General features: G+C 38.3%; 1 protein-coding gene across 4 annotated transcripts in view; it reads left to right on the forward strand.

Annotated features, from left to right (window-relative positions):
- The window catches only part of KCNIP4 (potassium voltage-gated channel interacting protein 4), a 950399-nt gene that overhangs the window by 610903 nt on the left and 316715 nt on the right, over positions 1–22781 (forward strand). The gene's annotated exons all lie outside the window — the stretch shown is intronic.

Here is a 22781-nt window from a genome sequence, read left to right on the forward strand (position 1 = left end):
GGAAGGCAAATGTTGTCAGAGAAGTAATAAGTTGCAAAGCGGTATCAAAAACCACGAACATTCAACTTTTCTAGGAAGTAGGTGGGTAGAAGTAATGACACCAAAGTGCACTAAATCTAAAGGAACACTGGATACATTTATAAAAGTGTAACGTTCAATGGCACCGTGATGGTTAAGGGCACAGCTTTCCCAGCTGGACACCCCTGGGTGATGGTCCTGGCTCCACCACACTTTCTAGCTGTGTTATGATCTTGAGCATATTGCTCAAATTCCCTAGGGATTAGTTTTCTCTTCTATAAAATGTGAATAAAAATATTCATCCCACAGGTTTGTTCTGAAGAGTAAATCAGATAATATATGTTAAGTAACTGTTCACAACGTCATTCTTCAATTATGTCCGAATCGTGATGCAATGTTGATACAATACAGTCCTGAAAGCCATAAAGCAACAGAGCTGTAGAGAAAATAAGAGACTTGCTCAAGGTCACATCAGATATCAGCATCGAAAATGAGATGTGAACCAAGATTTGCGTCTCGGTCCAGTACTCATCTCACTTTAGCAAGAAGCCATTCCATTCCCAATAAATGGAGAGAGTGACTACCCATTCAGAAAACCTCAGGATGCCCATTCCCCCAAATCAGTGAATTGTGGAACTCTGAATCCCAACCGGGAACTCTCTCCATAATGTACTTGCAACTATTTAAAGAAAAAAAAAGAAAAGAAAAGAAAAAACACAAACAAACAAACAAACAAAAGAAACCTCTCTACATAGTCCGTTTGACTCTTAGAAAGGGTCGCAGTCACTTAGTATGACTAATTTGGACTTGAACCTTTTAGCTACTGCACTATCCAGAAGTAATTTATTATCCTGATGTTACATAAAAGAAGTAAGAACAAAACAAATATTCAAACTGGCATTTTAAAATATGTCAGCAGAGAGAATCAGAGAGTCCCCACTCCTTACTTTATATCAAGATGAACCTGTTTGGTACCTGTCATGGAGTGCAGCTTATCTAGACGAGACAGGAAGCAAAGGTTATCCTTAACACAATGGAAAAGGGCAAATGAATGTTAACATTTAATTAAAGCCACAGGAAAAGAGTGACAAAGTTCAGGTCAGTGGTGGAAAGAATGGTGGTGTTGGTGCCTTACGGCTGGGCGAACACAAACAGGCCACATCTGTATGCGGACAGTTGAATTCGCAGCTCTCTTGGGGTCACCAACTTATATTACAGTTGTTTATCTTCAGAAGAGAGCACACAAGAGGAGGCGGCCATTCAGTGCGTGGTTAAATGTAAGGACTTTGAAGTCGGATCTTTCTGGATTTGAGAAGTAGCTCACAGTGAGCAAGGACTGGGAGCCAGACCGCCTGGCTTCGAACACCAGCTATATAGTCACACTTACTGTGTGACTCGGGGCAAGTCACCGTATCTCTGTCTCTTACTTTCCTCTTCTATAAAGTAGTAATAATACAAGTACCTATTCATATGGCATTTAGAAAGATTTAAAAAATGAGTGAGTATTTGTAAAGCACATGGTCAATGTTATGTAAGTCTTTGTTAAATACAGTCGACCACTCACCTGTACTCCTAACAGAAGTTATTTAGCCTTTCCGCCCCTCAGGCTTCTCATCTGGGAAATGGATCTAACCGTGGTGCCTGGCTTACACAGTTGAGAGAGATCGTACATGGGTAGCACCTGGCACATACCAATCAGAGACTTATCTTGGATTTTACTTTACCACCTAGACCAGAAGCTCTGAAGCAGATGCTCTGTCATGTTCTTCTTGCAGTCCACATTAGGGCTTTCTACATTAATGTTTGTAAAAAGAACAGAAAGATATAAAGACACAGAGAAAATAATTTATATACATATAATACAGATACATTCATGCTCAAACTTAGAACATGCCCTCAGAAAAGAAACCATGACACCTACTAAAACATACAGGATATACATGGAATTATATTTGGAGAATTGTAAAACGATGAAGTTTGATCTACTCGTCACCCAACGCAGTAATATTCTGTCTTGCCTCCTTAACAGGTGGTCACCAGCTTTCATTGAAACTTTCAAGAATCCACAATTAAATCTTTCACAGAATAAATACATTTCTTTTTCTTTTACATCCAGTGGAACTTTCAGAAATAGGTCTTTAGTAACAATGAAGTCCCACTATTATTCTTGAGGATCCCTCCATTACTGAATAGTAAGTCCTTTGAGATAAAGGATAAAAGATCACTAACTTATCATATTTATCTCTCCCAACTATGTACAAAACATTCCTCTGCCCCTGGCAGCTGCTCAGTAAGTGGCTATTGAACAAATCAATTAAATGATTAGGGATGTCATATAATATTTCTCTTTCTGAAAAATGTGGCTTATTTTAAGTGTAACATCTCCCATATGTAATCTTTCCTTCTGTTTATATACACCTTATCATCTTTAAAATCTTGAAATCTAAAGAAATCGATTCTAATTTCCCGACTCAAGGGTTAAATTTAAACTGTTTTTAATACTTGACATTTTGATGTCGTGGATTACTAAAATTTAAGAAAAGGCAAAATCATCTAGTTATTTTGCATATTGAGAATCCAAAACCAATCAGCAGAGCCTAGATTTCGGACTGGGTCACCTGACTCTTAATCCTACATTAGTTCCACCGCAACATTCTTCAAGCACTTTACAGTTTACAAAGCTCTTTTCCCCTACGAAGAACTATAGCTTTTGATCCTTAAATCTATTTGGTAGAAAGAACAAACATTATGCCATTATGTCTCAGAGAAAGAAAGTCTCAAAGAGGTCCAAGAACAGCCTGCATCAGGAGAGTAGTAAAACCAGGAGAGAAGTCAGGTCTTCAGATTCAATTTGTTTTTTTGTTTTGTTTTGTTTTTTGTTTTGTTTTGTTTTTACTTCCATTGGGCCACACTAAGCAAATGTATATAAAAAATGGGGTTATCTTAAAAATGGGAAGCGTGGAAAGAATGCAAAATAAAGACATCTCCCAAGTGGATGCTGATAGTCAAAGTAGAAAGGATTTCCTGCTCATTAAATATCAACTGGACGATTCTGAGGACAAGGACAACTGAGATCTGTAATGAGCTCTGCTCAACCCAAGGACGAGCACAAAGCAAGTTTCACTCTTACATAATTCATGAGAAAAATACCATATTTCTTTACTTAGGGGCCATCTTGGGATGGAAAACAGGAGAAAGATAACCAGCCCTCTCTGGTAGCTGAACTTTGGATAACTTTTCTTACTGAAAAAGAGAAAACTGAGATATATCTTATCAGCAAATTGAAAGAATATACTACCCCTCATTTCCTGCTATCTTGATATCACCTGTACTATTAAAATTCATGAAAAAAATTTTTAAGAAATTCAGAAGAAATACATACAGGGCTGCCTCATGGATATATGTCTGACATAAGGTTCTCAGAAGGATGCACGATTGCTTACCTTGCTTCCCTGCAGTAGTGCCTGCTCCCCACAGAGTGAGAGCCAGCAGGGATGTGAACAGGGCAGTCACTTGCCTTTCAGAGGCAGGAGCAGCAGAGTTAGCACGCAGGTTCAGCAAGCTGGAGATAATGTGTCTGCCAGGCAGAGAGAAATCACAAAATTCTTAATGAGGCATCGCAACTTGGCTGTTCTCAGTTGGAATCAGTAGAGTAAGCTGAAGTTGTCTTATAGATGGTAAATAATTAGCAACTCCAAGGAATTAACTAAGAACTGTGATTATGGATCTTTGATTCTTAGAGTGATCCCATTTATTGCAATGTCCTCTTTCCTGTCAGTCGTCCAGTCAGTAAACACCTTCTGCAGACCCATGGGCACCATGACTTTGAGGGGTTGATTTGGAGTCTATTTGGTGGTCAAGTAGACCTGACCACCTAGAGCCCACACTCTGCCTTCTCTTCCCTATTCTGAGGACCCAAATCCCAGACTCACTTACCCAAGTGGTCCAAGTCTGCTTTCAGGGCCTGCATGAGCCTCTTTCTTGAGTCCAGCTTCTGAATGGTGGACTGCACAAAACTATTCTGAAAGAGTAGCCAAGTGCTGGTTGTTTGTGGAGGGTGTAAAGTGAGCTTGGACTTAGAGCATGGCATATCCATACAGATGCACACGAGACTCCTTATTGTGCAGGACTGGAGTGGGGGTGAGAAGAAAGGACAACAGGCCATCGGCCAAGAGTGTCCACATATATTCTTGTCATGGCCCATAAATATGAGGAGTGGGTCTAGCAGCCTTTTTAGATTTTGCTCCTTTGTTTTCTGTTTGGTGAAATAGCAAGCAGGGCACCCACCTAGCCCATTCTAGGATTTAAAAGTAGATGCATAGGGATTCATTAAAGTCTTGAGAGTAAAAATGAATACAATGGGAAAAGCGAGTGGGAGGAATGAGACAGATATGAGCACCAGGTCCTGACCCGCTACTTCTCAGATCTGGGACCGTGTGCAAATTCCTTAACTTCTCTGAATCATGTCTCTAATTTATGAGGCTTAAAATTTTACCTGCCTTATGGAATCACAGTAGAGAGTATAGATGTGAATAGCATGCACTAGATACTTTATCCACACAGTAAGCATTTTACGAAGGTAGTTATTTTATAGGTGTGAAGTATAATGATGAAGTAGATCTTACAATATAGAAAAGACCTAGGATGATGGGGGAGGAGAGACGGTTGACCTCAGAAAGGTCACGATTAATGAGAAAGTGACACCTACGGAATGTCTAACAGAAAGATTGTTTTGAGAAAAATGATTTGCCTAATTTCTTAATACAAGTAAAAACCATTTCATCCTTCTTAAAAAAAAAAATCTATAACAAATAGGCAGTAGATGCTCACAATTCATAGCATTATGCAACTGTATAATTAATGAAAATGGGTGAGCACTTAAGCTCCTGTAAGCACCACTTCTGCATTCTTCTTTGACATTTAATCATGTTTTTGGTCCCCTATTTTTGTATCTTTCTCCTTTATTATTCTTCAATTGTTGCCCTTTTAACTTGAATGTTTTCAAAGCAGGTCAACTCCTGGACTGCAGCAATTAAAGGATGTGAGTTAGCTTTACACTACAGTAATGCCCCAGTTTAAAAGCATCTTGGACAATAATAGATACCTCTGGAACAGAGGGCTGCGTGAAGCTCACACTGGAGACAGTTACATAGGTGTCTGCAATCTCATGTAAACCCTCAAAATGCATCCTCTCGTAAAATGATATTACATAATAAAAATTTGCAGAGAGAAGAATATAGAGAAAAACTCATATTTGGAATGAAAAGCTCCAGCCTAATGCATCTCAGCCCCTCTGCCACTGGGTGAGGTCGGACAATTGCTTACTCATTCTTTGACTTAGTTTCCTCTTTTGTGAAGTAGACAATAGGCCGCCGATTTCATAGGTCTGTTGTAAAGATTAAATTTAAAAATGATTATAAAGTGCTAAGCAACCTGTCCAACATAGTTCGAAAGCTCTCAATAATGGTTGCCCAAAATAAATAAACATTCGAATATCCCCTAATCATTGTCTAATGCCACTTGCCTGTATTCTCCCAGTTAAGTCATACCTGTGTGTTCTCATGATCAGTTGTAGACAGAAAGAAGTGCTGATGATAGCAGTGGCTCTTTAGGTTAAAACTCTCAGTACTGACAATATCAGCCACATGGAGGACTCTCAGGGGAGTTGGGGAAACACACCAACTTGCAGTTATTTTGAGAAATGAGAATAATATGATTGGAAAATTGTACTCTTATAATGCCAAATGTCTGTTTTGTGCAGTAATTTGGGCTCAGTATTCTTACTTGGATTTTCTAAACATCCGATACATACATACATAATGCATATATACATATATACATACATACATACATATATACATACATACATACATATGATAAAGAGATCTCTATAGAGTTGTGCATATCTTTATTATTACTTCTTTTAAAAATGTCTTGCAAGAATAGCTTGACTCCTTAAATGGAATTGATGAAATTGTGATTCCTCACTTTAAGATTTTAGACAATATATTTAAGCTTTAAGTTTCTTTATTTATTAGAGACATTCAAGCATATTTGTGTTCCTGGGATGGTGTTTGTAATAGAATCCAAAGTTAAGCTATTCTAGAACTGTACATAATAAATAATTTAAAGGAAAATGTTCAGAAAAATATAGATTGCTTGTATAGGTTTTTATTTCTGGTAGGATGGTCACAGTTTAATTTATTAAGCATTTAATACATTTATGAGATATTTATTAAGCATTTATCTATGCCGGGCATTTGGATTGGTGTGTCACTGGCTCTAAGACTTTCTTTCTATGACTACTCTTTACTATATAAGAGCGATAAATACAGCTGGGTTGCATATTGAAAGAAACTAAACTAATATCAGAACTAGATTTGATGCCCTTTGTTAACTCTGAGACCCTGGCTGTAAATTCTCTAAATCTCAATATGGAAAAAGATCTGTGAAAATTGAGAGATTTTTCTACCTCAGGGGGTCGTGAGGTTTAAAAGATCTAAATATGTGAAGGAATTCAACGTGCATTGGAATCAAAATGAGTTTTAAACGATGAAGGCATAAATACAGCACTGCAAAAAGTTATCACCTTGGATATTCAAAAGTCTATACTGATATCTACTGAAGCGAAACATAAGTATACCCCATGAACTAGCAATTCCACTTCTAGTCATATACCCAAATGAAGAGTGCACATATGCACCACATCATGTGCAAGAATGTTCATCGCAGCTTCATTCGTGTTAACCAAATATTGGAAACAACCCAGATACCCACAACAGTAGAATGGATAAATTGTGATGTCATATAATGGAACACAGTACAACAAGATAAATGATATTATGCAACATGGTCTATCACTAGACTATGAATTAATTTCACATATTTAATGAATAATAATAATAATAAAGCTGAAAACTATATTATGTAATATTCCATTTATATGAAGTCCAAAAACAGGCTAAACTCACCTTTGGGGATATATCAGAATAGCGGTTACCCCTGGTGCAGGCAACTCCTGACTGGGAAGGAATTTGAGGATCATATGGCGGGTGTAAAATGTTGTGTGTCTTGAAGTGGGGTGGTAGCTACATGAATGTGTTTACAAATTCATCAAGATGTACAATTAAGATTTGCGTACTTTATGTGTTTTCTACCTCAAAATTAAATCGAATAGATAGACAAGATGATACGTATTTCTCTGAATCGGGAAATTTGGACCTAGATCTTGGCTTTGCTTAAGTATTTACATAGAGATAAGGCCCAGTGTAAAATACAGTCCCTTTGTTCAAATATTACTAAGAACTCTGTGATGGCAACAGCAGAACATTTAACCAAGTGTGGGAACATACTAAGCACTTGGCCCTGTGGGACTATATAGCCTGCACACCCACAAGGCCAGTCCCACTCAGAGACAACTCGGAAGGTGTCCTCAAAAGTGAGACAGGCTTGCTAAGAAGACTGGGCACTACATGGTGTAAAGCGAATGATAGAAATTTCTAGTTCTGCCAGGAAAGCATAACTTTGAGTTAAAGAGGTTATGTCCTATTGAGCTGGATGACTAAGGTAGAGTTCTGCTTTATTGAAAGGTCAACTTTCAAAAGAATAGGATAAATAATTATTATGGGGAAATAGATAAAACCTGATATTAGATAGAATTCCTTAAAGAGGGAAAATTTTACCTGAGAGTTCTGAATAGAAAACATAAATTCCATTAAAATGAAATGTGCAGTGTTCTCCATGCTAGAAACGAAACATTGACAGGGCCCAGTGACAATAAGCTGGAATAGAATAGCATGCGTACTAGTGATAACTTTTGATTTACTGATTGAGAATTTTTAATACTGTATTTATATTACGTTAATCATTAACTATACTAAAATTCTTTAAGAAGTCCATACCTCCGGGGTGAAGCATTTGACACAAGAGAGAAGAAAAAGCGATCACGAGAATAAAGTATGAGAAACATAAAGGGCAAATCGGAGGCTTGGGCGTGCCCAGGTATCTGGTCGTGAACTTTATTTCCTTGCAAGAGAGATGCTTACTTATTTGACAAAGTAAGAATCAGTCGACCGGTGTCATCAGGCAGTTCCCTGCCTTTCAGAGACAGGGACCCTAGATGTAGCATGAGGGTTCAGCACCCTGGAAAACCAAAGTCTACCTGGGCAGAAAAAAAGTCCCAATATCCTTAACGAGGCTTTGCATCCCGGCTGCTCCTGCTTGGAATTAAAGTGAAGGAAGTTGTCTTGTAGATGCTGAATAACTCTCAACCTTGAGGAATAAAATGAAGCAAAACAAAACAAAGCAAAATAACTGTTATTGTTTCCTTTCTCTGGTGCCTTGAATGGCAGTTAAAGTTCCCATTTATATCAACACCCCTGTTTCCTACTAGAGGGCAGAACAGTGAGAACCTTTTGAAGATGCAGTGGCGTAAAGCAAGCCTCTCCATTACATGAATGTTCAGTGGCTGAGCTGCTGTGTTCTCAAATGAATATGGACCTTGAGACTTTCTGTAAAACATTTCAGTTTCTTAATGGATGGTTGTATTATCAGTAAGTCTCCATTCAGCAGATATTTGTAACACAAACTTTTCAAGGTTTTAGAAGGCTGCTGACATAAACGGGGTTTTATTCGCGTTCATATTTGATTTTATCCCGACCTGCATTGCGTTGGCAATCACCTCCCTCAGCTATCTCTCAGTGCCCTAAGGGGTGTTTCGTATGTGCTCACGTGCCTTCTGCCCTGGCCTTCTGGTGGCTGACCAGGACTCCTGAAGCCATTTTGAAGTCTGTGCCTGGAAGGGAACAATTGTGGTAATGACAATTCCCTGGATAAGTGCTAAAGAGGAGAGTCATATGATGCCAAAGAGAGATGTGACTAATCGGGAAAAGAAGTTTCTTAAGAAGTGGCACTTGGCTAAGTCGTAAAGGATATGTCGGACTTAACAGGGCACCATCAGGACAGTAAGAGCAAAACCCTTTGGTGAGAGGGAGTTTGGTGTGGACAAGGGAAACGTGGGAAAGAAAAAAAGGCTGCTATGACAACAACAACAATAACAACAACAAAACTCTGAAAAAGCAGTCCCTTAGCACAATAGCTGTTTATTTTTTGCTTCTGTAGTCCAAAATTACGTTAGAGGACGCTGCATCACACAGTCCTCAGGAACCCTGGCTGACTGAGGTTCCACCGACTTCAGTGCTTGACTTTCAATGTCAATTTGCACGTTGACAGTCCAGCTGTGGAACAGCTGGAACAAGAGCATGGGAGATTGTGCGTGGAGTTCTCAGGAGTCAGATCTGGAAAAGGTATATAACACTTGCACTCATATTTCAATCACCCTGTCTAACAGAGCCCAAAGGGTGGCCAAACCTATGGAGGAATTAAATTTTTAAGAAAATAATTTAAAGTTCAGAAACTTTATGTGTTACAACTGAGACCGTTAGAATCCGAGATTGTTTCTCACTTGTGGCTGAGTTGAGAGATAGGCTCACTCATTCCTTTACTCGTTTATTCAGCCTTTCATCCATTTATTCTCTGAACGTTTATCAGGTCACCACATTGTGCTAGGCCAGTGGTCAAGAAACCACATTTTTATGCAAAGCTTAATAGGGTGGACAAGGTTATAAATGAAAATGTCAAAAAGAGACATGGGCAAACTTTCTGCATTTCACATTTCAAATAATCATTTAAGGAGAAAAATGTAACTGCTCGTTGATGCTTAAATTAAATTCTTATCAATACAGAACAGGTAGAATTAGGGAGAAAGTTTTAAAGTAGGGAATTTATATTTTTCTTGGAAAAAAACGATAAACTAAAATTTGTGAAAGTATCTTTAGCACAATTCCAGTGTTCCATTCTTTCAGTTTGCTTCATGCTTCTAGAAGTTCCAGGTGTAGTCATTCAATTGCTGTCCATGAATCTCCTCCTTTATGCACCGAACAGCTCAAGAGTTTGAGTTGCTTTACTGATTGCCAAGGAAGATGTTAAGAAACATGGAATGACTTTGACATATCCCTCTTGTAGTTTTAAAATCAATATTTAAATTGTGACATGTGATCAATACTGAATGACTACTAAAGAGGGATTTGCAGATCCAGAAATTACCCAGTCAGAGGGAAATGTGAATTTTTTTCTTATTTTGGACTACTTGGTGGATAAAACATTTTTCTAAGCATGAGCAGGACCCTATATAAACACCACTCCAATTATCAAATAAATCCATTAGCTTACATTACATCCACATTTGAATAATTTCTGCAATCTTTACTTTTTCCTTGGCTCAGCTGTGACACATAAAGAATGCTTTAAAAAGAGTGTGAATAATTAAAGCAACAAGCAATTAACTAATTGATCCTAAAATGTAGCTTACACAACATCAACAGCATAATTGCAGCCATTCTGTAGGGCAGCCTAGGCTATGATCATTCGTGGGTCTTCAGTTATACTTTCCTCTAATAAATAGCCAGACAAAATAACTTTGCAAACCAATTTCCACTGGTGCTTGGAACATTTTAACCTCCTTTCAGTTGCTCTCTCTTACCTATGTCCCTTTCCTCCCTCCATCTACCCGAACCTGCTTCTTTCCCCCATCCTCCCATGCCAGCTATCAAATTATCCATTACTGGTTATGGGAAGCCTTCCTTTACCATCTCTTCTGCGTTTCAGAGAACCCATTTAGACGCTTGCTCTAGGTTTCCGTAGTCTTCCATTCTGAAATAGCATAGCTGAGACCAGCTAAATAATTTGCATGGCCCAGTAAAAAATGGAAAGGCAGGGCCTGCGTTAAAAAATTAAGACTTTAAAGATGGCAACATTAGAGCATTAAATCAAGCTAGGAGGCCTTCTGAGTACGGGGCCCTGTGCGACTAGACAGGTCTCTTACCCATGAATCTAGCCCAAATCAGAGCACTGTCTTGTGGTTGCTCCTGTCCTTGCCTCTGAAGTTAAAGCTGCACAAAGCAAGAACCATGTGTAACTTGTTCTCCATGCTACCCCCAGAAACAAGTGCCTTGGGTGATGGCCTAGTCCCTAAAGCCTCCAATGTGGTTTAAGCTATTGGGTAAGACAAAGGGAGCGATCTGCAATTTTAGTTCCAAAAGAAGAAGAGGGCAGAGAGCATCTCACTGAGATGTGGGGATTAGATGTGGTAGGATTAAATATCATCCGCGAGGCACTATGTGACCTGGATGTTCCTGCTTCTGTGATTACATCACTCCCCTCTCTCTAGCCGCCTCTCCTGGAGCCACACTTGCCCTGTTGAATATGCAGCATATTTCTACCTCAGGGCCTTTACTTATGCTTTGCTCTTCCCTAACAGAGTCATATGATTCTGTAAATCTTTTAGGTCTTCACTCAAATGTTCCTTCCTCAGAAGGCCTTTCCTGGCTACTGCTAGCTCCAGTAGCCCCCAACAGGCAAGGCACTTTCCATTGTATCCCCTGAAGGGAGAAAACAACACCAAACAAAATCTACTGATACCAACCAAATGCTTGTTCAATGAATGAATAAATGAATAAACGTTTCCAAAACTGCTTCTTACTCAATCTTATTCATTCGGCAAAAATTTGAGAATAAAAACTTAATTTTCTGCCCTCAAATGCTAGGGGTACACAAACTACAGCCTGAAAGTCAAATCCAGCCCACCTGTTTTGTTAAATAAAGATTTATGAGACATGGCCATGCCCATTTATTTCTGTCATATCGGTGTCTACTTTTATGAAAGAATGGCTGAGCTAAACGGTTGCAATAGACCATGTGTGGTCCATAAAATCTATTTACTCTCTGGCTTTTAGAGAAAAAGTTTGCCAACATCTGGCACACCACTTGCAAATATAGGAACAAATTACCCATCAAATAAAATCAGTTCAGAGCCATCTACATTAACAAAACAAACAAAAGGTAAACCAACTACAAAAGCCATTTAATTTTCTTTTTAAATAAAGAATTCTCACATTTATCTGCCTGTAAGTGAACAACAGCTCCAAGTGAGTCTGTTCAGTGAATGTGTTAAATCAACTGAGTGCTGTAGCTAATTATTATTTAAAAATGGGAAGAGCAAGAGAGGGCAAAGAAAACAATGAAAAGGAGAAGGCAAGACAGAAACAGGCAGAGCTGCATGAAGAGCCAAGAAGATGGAGACAGAAAGGACATTTGAAGAAGAGCAGAGAGAAAAATAGTTTGGTGGCTTCTCAAAAAGTTGAACAGAGACTTACAGTATGATCCAGGAACTCCATTCATTGATACAGACCCAAAAAGTTGAAAGCAAGGACTCAAACATACTCGTACACCAGTGTTCACAGCCGCATCCTTCACAATAGCCCAACAGGAGAAAAACCCAAGTAGCATTCAACAGATAAACGGATAAACAAGTTGAGGTGTGTGCACGCAATGGAATATCATTGGGACATAGAAAGGAATGACCTTCTGATACATGCCGCAACATAAATGAACCTTGAAAACTTTATGCTAAGTGAAATAAGCATTTAAAAGGACAGATATTGTGATTGCCCTCACATGAACCAGAGGAGTCAAATTCAGAGGGACAGAGCAGTGGTGACCAGAGACTCCATGGAGAGGAAGAAGGGGAGGTGGCTATTTAATGAGTTTAGAGTTATTTCAGATGATGAAAAATTTCTGGATTTCTAGAAATAGTAATGGTGGTTACACAACGGTGTGAATATAATGCCACTGAATTGTATACTTAAAAATAGTTAAAATGGTAAATTTTGTCATGTGTACTTTACCACAATAATATTTTGTTAAAAAAAAGAAAAAAGAAAAACAGAAGCTGACAGCAGAGATACCAGTTTCTTGTATGTCCCTAAAGCCATGCACGATTCCAGAAGAAAGGTACCAGCCTGAGACCACAGCCTGTGGAGAAGCAGGGGTCCCACTTGGTATGGAAAGTAGAATTGCGCATGATGAAATTGGATATTGTGCTGGAGAGATGTCTAAGCAAAGTGTTGAAGGAACAGCTTGGTTCCTCCCGATGATGGCTTATAGTAAACTTCAAGATGAGAGAAATGAACTGAAAACAGAATCGTTAAGCAAAAAGGAACCAGAAATGAAAGATTTGGAAAATTCTCAGTCTGTCCATATTACAAACAGTAAGGAAACGTGTTTGGAAGACAACACTAAGTGGGAGTGGAAGACTATTCAGTAAGTGTGATTCATGTTGGTGTGAACACAGAACTAATCAGCCACCCCAGCAGGAAACTGCCAGTCTGAAGGGGAAGGAAATGGGACCTAATGTAGGGAAGCTGAGAATGTGCACTATCTTTCAAGAAAAGAGAAGAAGGGCCCTGAAGGCAATTCGGAGATTACAAGGAACATGGCCTAGGTGTCAACAGGTCGGGCAAGCTCTGACAGAAGCCATAGGGCTACAATCCCCACTGGGCCGAGAGCCACAATGTGGGCAGCATCACTCTAAGCTGAGGGGGTGGTGACATTGCCACCCCAGTGAGTCTGCAAGGTAGAGCGTCAAGCCGAAGAGGGTTGTTCTCCAGCCTTAAAATTTCATAGATTTGTCTTACTAAGTTGTGGACTTACCTGGGACCACTCTTGGTTTCTTCTTTCCTATTTCTCTCTTTTGGAATAGGAATCCCTATCATATGCCTGTTGCGTCCTTGTATTTTGGAAGCACATATCTAATTTGGTTTCACAGACTCACAGCTAAGATTGCCAAAGATTAGTCGAACCTGAGAATCACCCATATCTGATTTAGATGATATTTAGATGACACTTGAGACTTTAGAGTTGATGCTGGAATGAGATTTGGGGACTATTATGATGGAATGAATGTATCTTGCATGTGAGAAGGACATGGATTTTGGAAGGTCACGGGGATAAACAAACATTTGATCCACAGCATTGTGCCAGAATGCTATGGATTGAATGTTTTTTGTTTTTTATTTTTAATCCCTCTGAAATTTCTATATCCACCCCCAGATGTATATGTTGAAGCCCTAATGTGATGGTAAGGAAAGGCAGAACTTAGGGAGGAATTAGGTCTGGAGGGAGGAGCCCCCACGATGGGACTAGTGTCCTTATGAGAACAGGAGGAGAGGTCGCCCTTTTTCTCTCTTTGCAACGTGAGAATACGATGAGACGTTGACAATTTATAAGCCAGGAGGAGAGTCTTCACCAAGAACCCAACCATACTGGCACCTTGATTTTGGATCTCCAGGCTCCAGAGCTGTGAGAAAGAAATGTTTGTCATTTATGGCACCCAATGTATGTTGTTTTGTTATGGCAGCCTGAACAGACTAGGAGTGAACTAGAGATTGATAAGAGTTGTCACTAATAAAATGAGTATAATTAGTCTCTGTGTTAATATTATAGTTGTAAGTCCTCATTAACAGACCATGAAAGCATGTAGGATTCTGTATACTTATTTTATGTACAAGTTGCTATCAGTTTCCTCAGTATAAAAAGCAACACACAATTTATTATCTTAGAATACTTCTAAAACAGAATTAATCTATACATTCAATGATGTGTTTTTTTAGGAGAGAAAAAAGTTGAGACTAAACTGATAATGTGTCCCCAAACTGATTTCATCATAAGATTAAAGCAATATCACATTTTTATGAAACTATTTACCTGTAGGAAAATGCTGGCATTACCTACTGGTGAAATACTCTACAGTTAAATTCCTCTCTTGAAATTTCATAAATTTTCCTTGTGAATTGGTCAGCTGCTTATAAGTTATATCTAGAGAAAGTATTCAAAATCAATTCATGTCTTTAAGAATAATATTTAAAAATGTGAAATGATAACAATTAGAGAGTTAAGAATTAAAATCTCTATACGAAAACATAAAAATGAATCATGTGTTGAGATCATGTCATTCTGGTGAGAAAAATAATCATAATAGTAACACAAATAAGAATTTGTATGATTTATTATATGCCTACTATGTGCCAGGCTGTAGACTCTTTGCTGTACCCATATCCAAATAGTCAAGGAGGAGGGCAAAATGGAACTAACAAATCAAAAATGAAAACATTGCTTCCTTTTAAGTATTGTAAGCCATATCATTTGAGACTAACCCTGCCACCCTTAAATTGGTTCCATCCATCATTTAAGAGCCTAAACCAATCTGTAAAAAACTCTGTCATCGTGAGGGATCATTCATCTTCCAAGCGTGGTACAGCTGTGTTTCATTACCAAGTGCACCGGCCATGGTAAATGTGGATCTGTGCTTCTCATTTCCTAGCTGACTAGCGTTCTGTCATTGCACATGTGACCACCACCTTTCGGCACTAGGGAATATTCCCCTGAAGCGCTCAGAAACGGATTGTATGGCACCAATAAGACAAAAGGGCCTAATGCGGCTCCCGGCAAATGGTTTTCTTGTAGCATAGACACGCTTCAGAAGACGGATGTCCATCTTCCTTTGTTAAGCTCTATGCAATTGATCATTTGTGAATTCTTTCTGGGCTCCATATGTGGCAGCATAAGATTTCAGTCTCTTCTTCCTTTAAAATATCACCCCCGCCCTCCGCCATTGCACATCTTAACACTGCAGTAAACATGATTTCTTCTTCCTCTGCTATCAAATACACAAAGCTCTCAGACGAGAAGGTGACTCAGAATGGCGGATAAGTAACGTGTTCTTTGTTCTCCCGAGTTTGTGCATGCTATCAAAATCTATCTTTGTTCAGAATATCTCTGTGCTAACTGCAAACAATTCTCTTTTGGACCACTTTTCTTCTTACTGTAATAAATGACAAAGAAATTGAATAAATAGAGGGATTGCTTGGAAAAATGATTCTAGCAGATTGAATTTCAGGGTAATGCTATTAGTTTTGAAAGCCACAATTCTCGGATCTACCAGGATTTGCCTTTCTTTTACCTATCCAAGGAAGGATTACTGCTGACAAATTGTAACTCCTTTTCAAAATATTTACTCTTTTCTTTCAAGGTTTCCTATGAAGCCTTTGAAACTCACAAATAAATGGGAGGAAAGCTATGAGAGCAGCTGTGCCATCTAAATGTAATTACACATTTAATTTGCATGAGACTTGGTAGGTAGAAGAATATGTAAATAGATTCTTATCTCTATTGGCTATTAGAGTTTCTTTAGCAGTTTGTTTTCTTTTTCTTTTTCTTTTTCTTTTTCCTTTTTTTAGGTATTGCAAATAAAGTACAGTGTTCCTAGGTTTACTTTTAAAGCCCGTGGAGTTTAGGATGTTGGTTGATAACTGTTTGCTAACCTTTCTCATACAGTTACTGTTCATCTTTCCTGGTTTATTGTTGAATCTCCACACCTGGCCCTACATCTGGATGTAAGAGTTGCCGGCCTAACCCCCAGCTCCCCAAATAAGGGGGAAGCAAGGAGAAACTGCACTTAGTTCTAAATGTTAAGAGGAATGTTACGCTCACTGCATTCTTGTCGAGCAATGCTTTCCTATGTACTTAAAATCATTATCCTGTGTTGCTAGAGAGAGATAACGTTCATGTTTTTTCCACGGTTAGTTGAAAGATAGGGCATGAAGTCCATGACTCGCATGGCCCAAGATTGTTTAGTAGGTAGTTCTTAGAAAAAGAAACAATAAGCTACCCAATTAAAAGTACTAAGAAGAAGCCAATGGCCCTTCTTCCTCTTTGTGCCTTCTTACTGGGTGAACTGCTGTTGGGGAATGAACGACACTAGTATTTAGAAGTATTAACATAGGCACAGGAATTTTGAAATCTTCTTTGCCACTCCGTTCTCATATTTCTTAAGAATTGTCTTTCCTCACAAAGATCACGTTAGTTGTTTTGTTTTTTTTTGTTGTTGTTGTTTTCCCTTCAGTATTTAACCATAGCAATGGACTTAAACTACAAAATTCTGGACACTCAGGCAATCAGACACTCAACGGTTGGATGATAAACATGTTTGAATCCTTATTGGTGTAGCCAAATGCATAAAATGAGAAAAGATATGCAAATTTTAGAAGTAAAATACAGGGGAAAGTGAAATCCCTGAATGTAATGGTTTACTAGACCTCTGACATTTGAATAACAATTTTATAAACCTGAATAATTACTAAAAGTGTGATTTCTATGAACATAATTTTCTTCTCTTGAATGATAAAAAAATAATAACCAAAGAGAATAGAAGAATTAAATTAATAGAATTTCAGAAGTGGTATTTTTATTTCACATGGCAAATATTTGTGTGTTTTGCTTTCCCATATATCCATCAGGTGACACTGTCTATTGAAGAAAACACTATTCTTGGAGAACTATCATTGGGCTTTTAAAACATAAGTAGGCTTTGCAAGCTATTTTATGAGAAATATTTTTACATTGCCGATGAACGTAAACTGCTGCTAGCAGCACCGTGATTTTGTCTTTCAAAATATTAACTGAGAGCAGGGATGGAGTGTTAGACATCGACTCTTAGCAGTATTGCATTTCAGTGGCATTTTATTTGATGCTGTAACATGTTTTCTGTTGAAGTTTAAAAGGGACCAGGAAGCTAGATGGATTTCTAAAAGGCGTGTGGATGGAGCTGTGGAGTGGAGTGGGGCACGGTGCCTTTGAAAGGCTCCACCAGTACTGGGCCTGGTCTTCATCACCGTACTAAATAATTAATTAATTCTACATGCATCTGTTATGTCGTCATTGCAATGGTGATAGCAATTCTTTACGAAACGCTTGCTGTGTATTAGGTACAATCCTGTGTGCTCGATGCACATCGTTATCCTTTTACTGTTCACGATAGCTCTGCAACATAAGTATTATTCCTCTCATTTTATCAAAGAGGAAATAATCAGGGAACTAAATTCCCTAACTTTGTCCAAGTATGCAGAGTGTTGGGTTTTATCCAGACTCAAATCTAGGTCTGTCCAAGTCTAACGCTGGCTCCTTACTGTGGCCTGCTCTGCCTTTCCAAACTCTTCTTGAGGGTTTATTACGTGCCTGGCTCCTTTCTAGATTCTAGGGATGAAGTAGTGAACAGGCATGACTCCTGTTTTTAGAGATATTGCTCTCTAGTGAGTGGGTTAAACCTTAAACAAGCCACTATCTTAGTAATTAATCCGTTAGCATGTTGATTAATGCTATGAAGAAAAAGTCCAAGATGCTATTGTGGGCAGGGGGCTTGGCACTCGAAAGAGACAGAAGTCCCAAAATACATATGGTGGGAGTTCCATATGTCAGGAACCTTTGGTTTATCAACTTAATTTCAAAAATCATCAATTTAAAATATTTTTATAATGCTTGTTTAATTTGCTGAGGACAGAACTGAGTTTCTTAGCAACTCTCTATGGACAATATAGTTATATTTTTAGAAACAAAATAACGTAAGAGATGTTAAATATAATATATTATTGTTACCTTTAACATATTTTTTATGCCAATCAAGGAGAGAGAAGGAGAAACCATACTTTGATTCAGTGTCTCATTTGATTCAAGTGCTTGTTTGGACTGCCTAGTCTGTGGTTACTTGCTGTTTTAGATTCAGCACTTTAAGTGCGTCAAAGCAGGATATGGTGAGTCAAGAGGGTTTGCTTTGAAGGTTTGCTTTTCCCCTGCTGACTTTTTCTTTGATCCAATGTAAACTGTCCCCTTTTATAAAGGTGCACTTATAGGCAGTTGCAATGGGAGATCTTTGAAGCGATCTTCTCATCACTCAAAACGCGTGGTGAACAACACAGGTGTTAACTATGACACGCCTTTCCTCCATCTAGAGAAGTACTATTTCCTGGCTGCCAACTATGTGCCAGGTGCTCCCTGATTTTTAAAGGTTTTCTCCCATTACGATCGCAGCAACCTAATGAGCTAGCACATGGTGCCAATTACTGTTGTTGGTACTGTTAGACCCATTTGACAGATGAGAACATTGAGGTTCAGAAAATTGAGTGCATTTCCCAAAATCAAGGCTAGTGAAGTGTGGTCAGGTTTCTGTTGGGGTACAGAGCCTGTGCTCCTTCCATCCACTAGGCAGTTATTCTTTATTTGCTGTCATTTTGTGTCAGGCCCATTAGAATGGGACTGGTATGCTGTCAGAATATATCAGACATAGACCTTGCACGATCTGCAGGGAGAGCTATTGACCTCCGGGCAATATGTTCCTGACAAGTGACTCTCCTGTCCTTTTGAATAATCAAAACCCTACTAAATTTCTCACCAGTTTCCTCTGTGCCTAGCACAGAATAACCATGCGTACTTAAAAACGAATTTCAAAAAATTAAGTAGAAATTGTCTCAGTGAGAAGGATTGAGCAGGTCTCACCCTTAGAGGTTACACCCTTTGCAACATGCCATAGTCTCTTGAATGTTCCTTTACCTTTAATAAATACCAATCATCTGATTATATATTTAATATCTTAGCCATTAGAACATCTATTTGGATTCTACTGTCTGCAGTCACACATGGTTAGCTTCCTTAGAATTTTATATTTGCTTAATTCGAAATGAGAAACTTAAATGTATGCGTGCAATAGCTGCTTTAAAAAAAATAAATATCATAGTATGGTCTTGAGAATTGTCCAAAATGGGTCACATACCCATATGAATGACAACTTTGACTTTTATTGGCTTCAGCTGAGCTATCCCTTAGAGGTTTAACAAAATAAATAACTTATTGCTATATTACCCAGAAAAAAATAAAATAAAATGAAAGAATATCCATGTTGCCTTAAGCCAAACATATGGAGTCTAAAAAAAAAAATAAAAAGCCCATAATACCATAAAATATGATGTTTGATGGCTGCTTTTTCCAAAACCTGTTAACTTGGTCTCTTGAAAAACATGAGTTGAGAAAGGTGGGAAGCAAGATTGTATGTTTTATTTAACTGCATAAAGTGGTGCTAGCTTGAGTATTATCCAAGTGCTTTTTTAAATTTTTTAAATTTTTAAACAAGATTAGGAATTTGAACCAACTTCACCTAGAGATGCTTGATGAAATGGTGCACTATTCAGGAGAATTTATTTTATCAGCATTAATTCTCTCTTACCTCACCTCAACTTTGGGCCCCAAACATACTTCCCTAGAATAAGAGGACTTTAAAGACCCTCTGATACATGCATAAGTTCTGTGGCCACAGCAAGAGCCTTTGCTGGAAATATTCGTAGGTGTTGCTAGGTGCGTTTCAGTGCAAGGACTTGAGCTAAGAAAAGTATATACTTCTCTCATAACATCATTAATTCTTTATGAAAATTTGGCTATAATCTTTCAGATCATAGAAGTTTGGAGCAGAAAATTCTTAAAAGAGTAAGAGAATAGCAGAGAGAAATGAAAGAGGGATATATATATTTTTTAAAGGGTGTCGAGGGTCTCTACTTGAAAACGTGGACATATGAGCAGGAAGGCACGTAGACGTGGATGAATTATTCACCTGGAAATAAGTTAGGGTATTTATGCTTGAAATAAAGGAAAGAAGGCATCTCTTAATAATCTAGACAAGTGAGAAAGTCGATGTTTCAAGCCAGTATTGAAAGCTGTACTCAGCTTTGAAGAAGTAGTAGTGTAGCAAAATGGTCATAAATGAACACAGCGATGGAGAAAAGTGACAGGGAGCTTGTGTTTGACTGGTGGACATTATTCTATTTGATGATGCTTCTCTTAGCTGTCCGTTGGCATTGCAACTGGCTGTGTACACCCACTTGCTATTCTTGGAAATGAGTAAAAAGGGGGTTAAACTCCTCTCAAATAAAGAAAATGAACTGGAAGTATTTTGCTCCTAAAGATTAGTTGAAAAGGTCTATAAGGTGATAATGATAAGGATTAGCTGCCTTTTACTCAGAAATTTGACGTGCTTTGCTGTCATATTTGTAGAGCCTTGCAAGGCATGTCTTTCTATCTCTATTTTACAGATGAGTAAACTGAGGCAGGCAAAGGCATGTAGCTGTAAATCAGGAAGGAAAAGTAGAAGAAATGTTCTTGGCAAAGTGCCAGGTAAATGTCTAAGAGAAAATGTACAGACTTTCTCTGGGTCCAGCCCCGAAATCCATATGACTTATTGAGAAGAACAAAGACCTCCCTAAAACTGAAGTCTAAGTCAGGAAGATGAAATTCCACCCCGCCAAATCTAAGCACAATTTAAATTTTAGAGACGACCCAACTTTGTTTTGAAAGTTCAAACCAAGAGTAATGTGTATTGTCTTACAGAATATTTATGTTTCTAGAAGTTATACTAAAAGAGAACATATTTTTTTCAGCTCTTGGCAATTTTGTGTACAGCAAAATTATATTTTCATATTTTGATGCACTTACCTAGTACCACCTGGTGGCAGCTAAAAATATTTCAGGAAAGGAGAAGAGGAAACATCCCCAATTTCTCAAATTCTAACATTATACTCAGGAGGCAGATGTTAAGCACTGAAAACATTATCGGGGCGGGGCCACGTGTGTTAGGTTGTTTGAGCTCAGTGAAGATCTGGCACTGAAACCTCTTGTCATGTTGCCAACACCAAGAATCATCCGACTGTTTATTAGGAATGCATTTCCAAATGAAATTTCCTTAGCCATAATTGGTAGATGTTTATTTCTTCATCCTCTTTCTTCCTGGTGCTGAATATTGATGCATAAGACCACTGACTGGCAGGAGAAATGCCAAGTAAATGGTCACAGCAGAGAGCAGATCTAAGTGGAACATACAAAGGTGTCAAACCTCTCACCTTGGCCTTGTTAATATCAGGTTACAGCTAATTTTGCTAACAACACTTCCAGCCTCTCCCCCATCATTATGTAATAATGACTTTCTTTTCATCACTAGCTTAAATTGATTTTTTAGATCCAGTCCCCTGAAAATTTTTTATCTTCCCCTAGGCACTCTTCTATAAAACATTTATTCAACCAGTATTGAGTATTCACAATTGCCAAATGAAATGCTAGATACTAGAGATTTAACATTGAACTCGAGAACTAAATTCCTACTCTCATACTTCTAATGGAAGAGACTACTACTACTACTACTACTACTACTACTACTACTTCTACTAATGTATTAAGAGCTGCTCTGTACCAGGCTCTGTTTAAGTGATTTATTTCAATTGATTCATTTAATTTTTATAATAACTCTATGAGGTAGGTATTATTTTTATCCCAATTTTATTAATGAAGAAATTGAAGCACAGAGAAATTAAGTATCTCACCCATGGTCACCAAAACAAGAAATGATAGAGATGGAATTCAAACTAAAGCTGACTCCAGAGTCTATTCTTATCCACTGCTTTCTACTGCCTCTTAAGAAACAGAAAATGAACAATGGGCAAAAACATTAGTAAGCAGATTTACAATAGCGAATAAATACTGTACAATTTACAATAATTGTAAAACAATCTAAATTGCAAATGAACTATAAGGAAAGACAAATATAGCAATGGAAATAGAGAGTAAGAGTCTGGAAAAAGAGAATTAAGAAGAAAGAGGGATCTTCTACACTGGGTGCCAGAGACATATCTAAAGGGATGACCTTAGGGATGAGATCTGGATAATAAAAGAGAATCTGTTCTGCAAAGATTGAGTGGGAAGAGCCTCTCAGGCAGAAGGAATAGCAAGTGCAAAGGCAAGAGGAATGTTTGAGAAGGTTCAGGGACCAGAAAGATGGCTCCTGCTATTGGAGTATAGTGAACAAGGATGTGGAGGAGATGAAGTTGAAAAGACAGCAAGGACTTGATCCTGCAGAACTTCAAATGTGAAGGTAAAGAGTTGCATCTTCAGATGCAGCTGCCATTGCATCTGAAGAGACCCATTCTAATTTTAATGAGAAACCACTCAGTGGCTTTGAGCAAGGAAATGATATGATCCCTTCCATCATCCAGATTGCT

The sequence above is a fragment of the Pteropus alecto genome, unplaced genomic scaffold (assembly GCF_000325575.1).
Source record: "Pteropus alecto unplaced genomic scaffold, ASM32557v1 scaffold5, whole genome shotgun sequence".
Classification (NCBI taxonomy): Eukaryota; Metazoa; Chordata; class Mammalia; order Chiroptera; family Pteropodidae; genus Pteropus; species Pteropus alecto.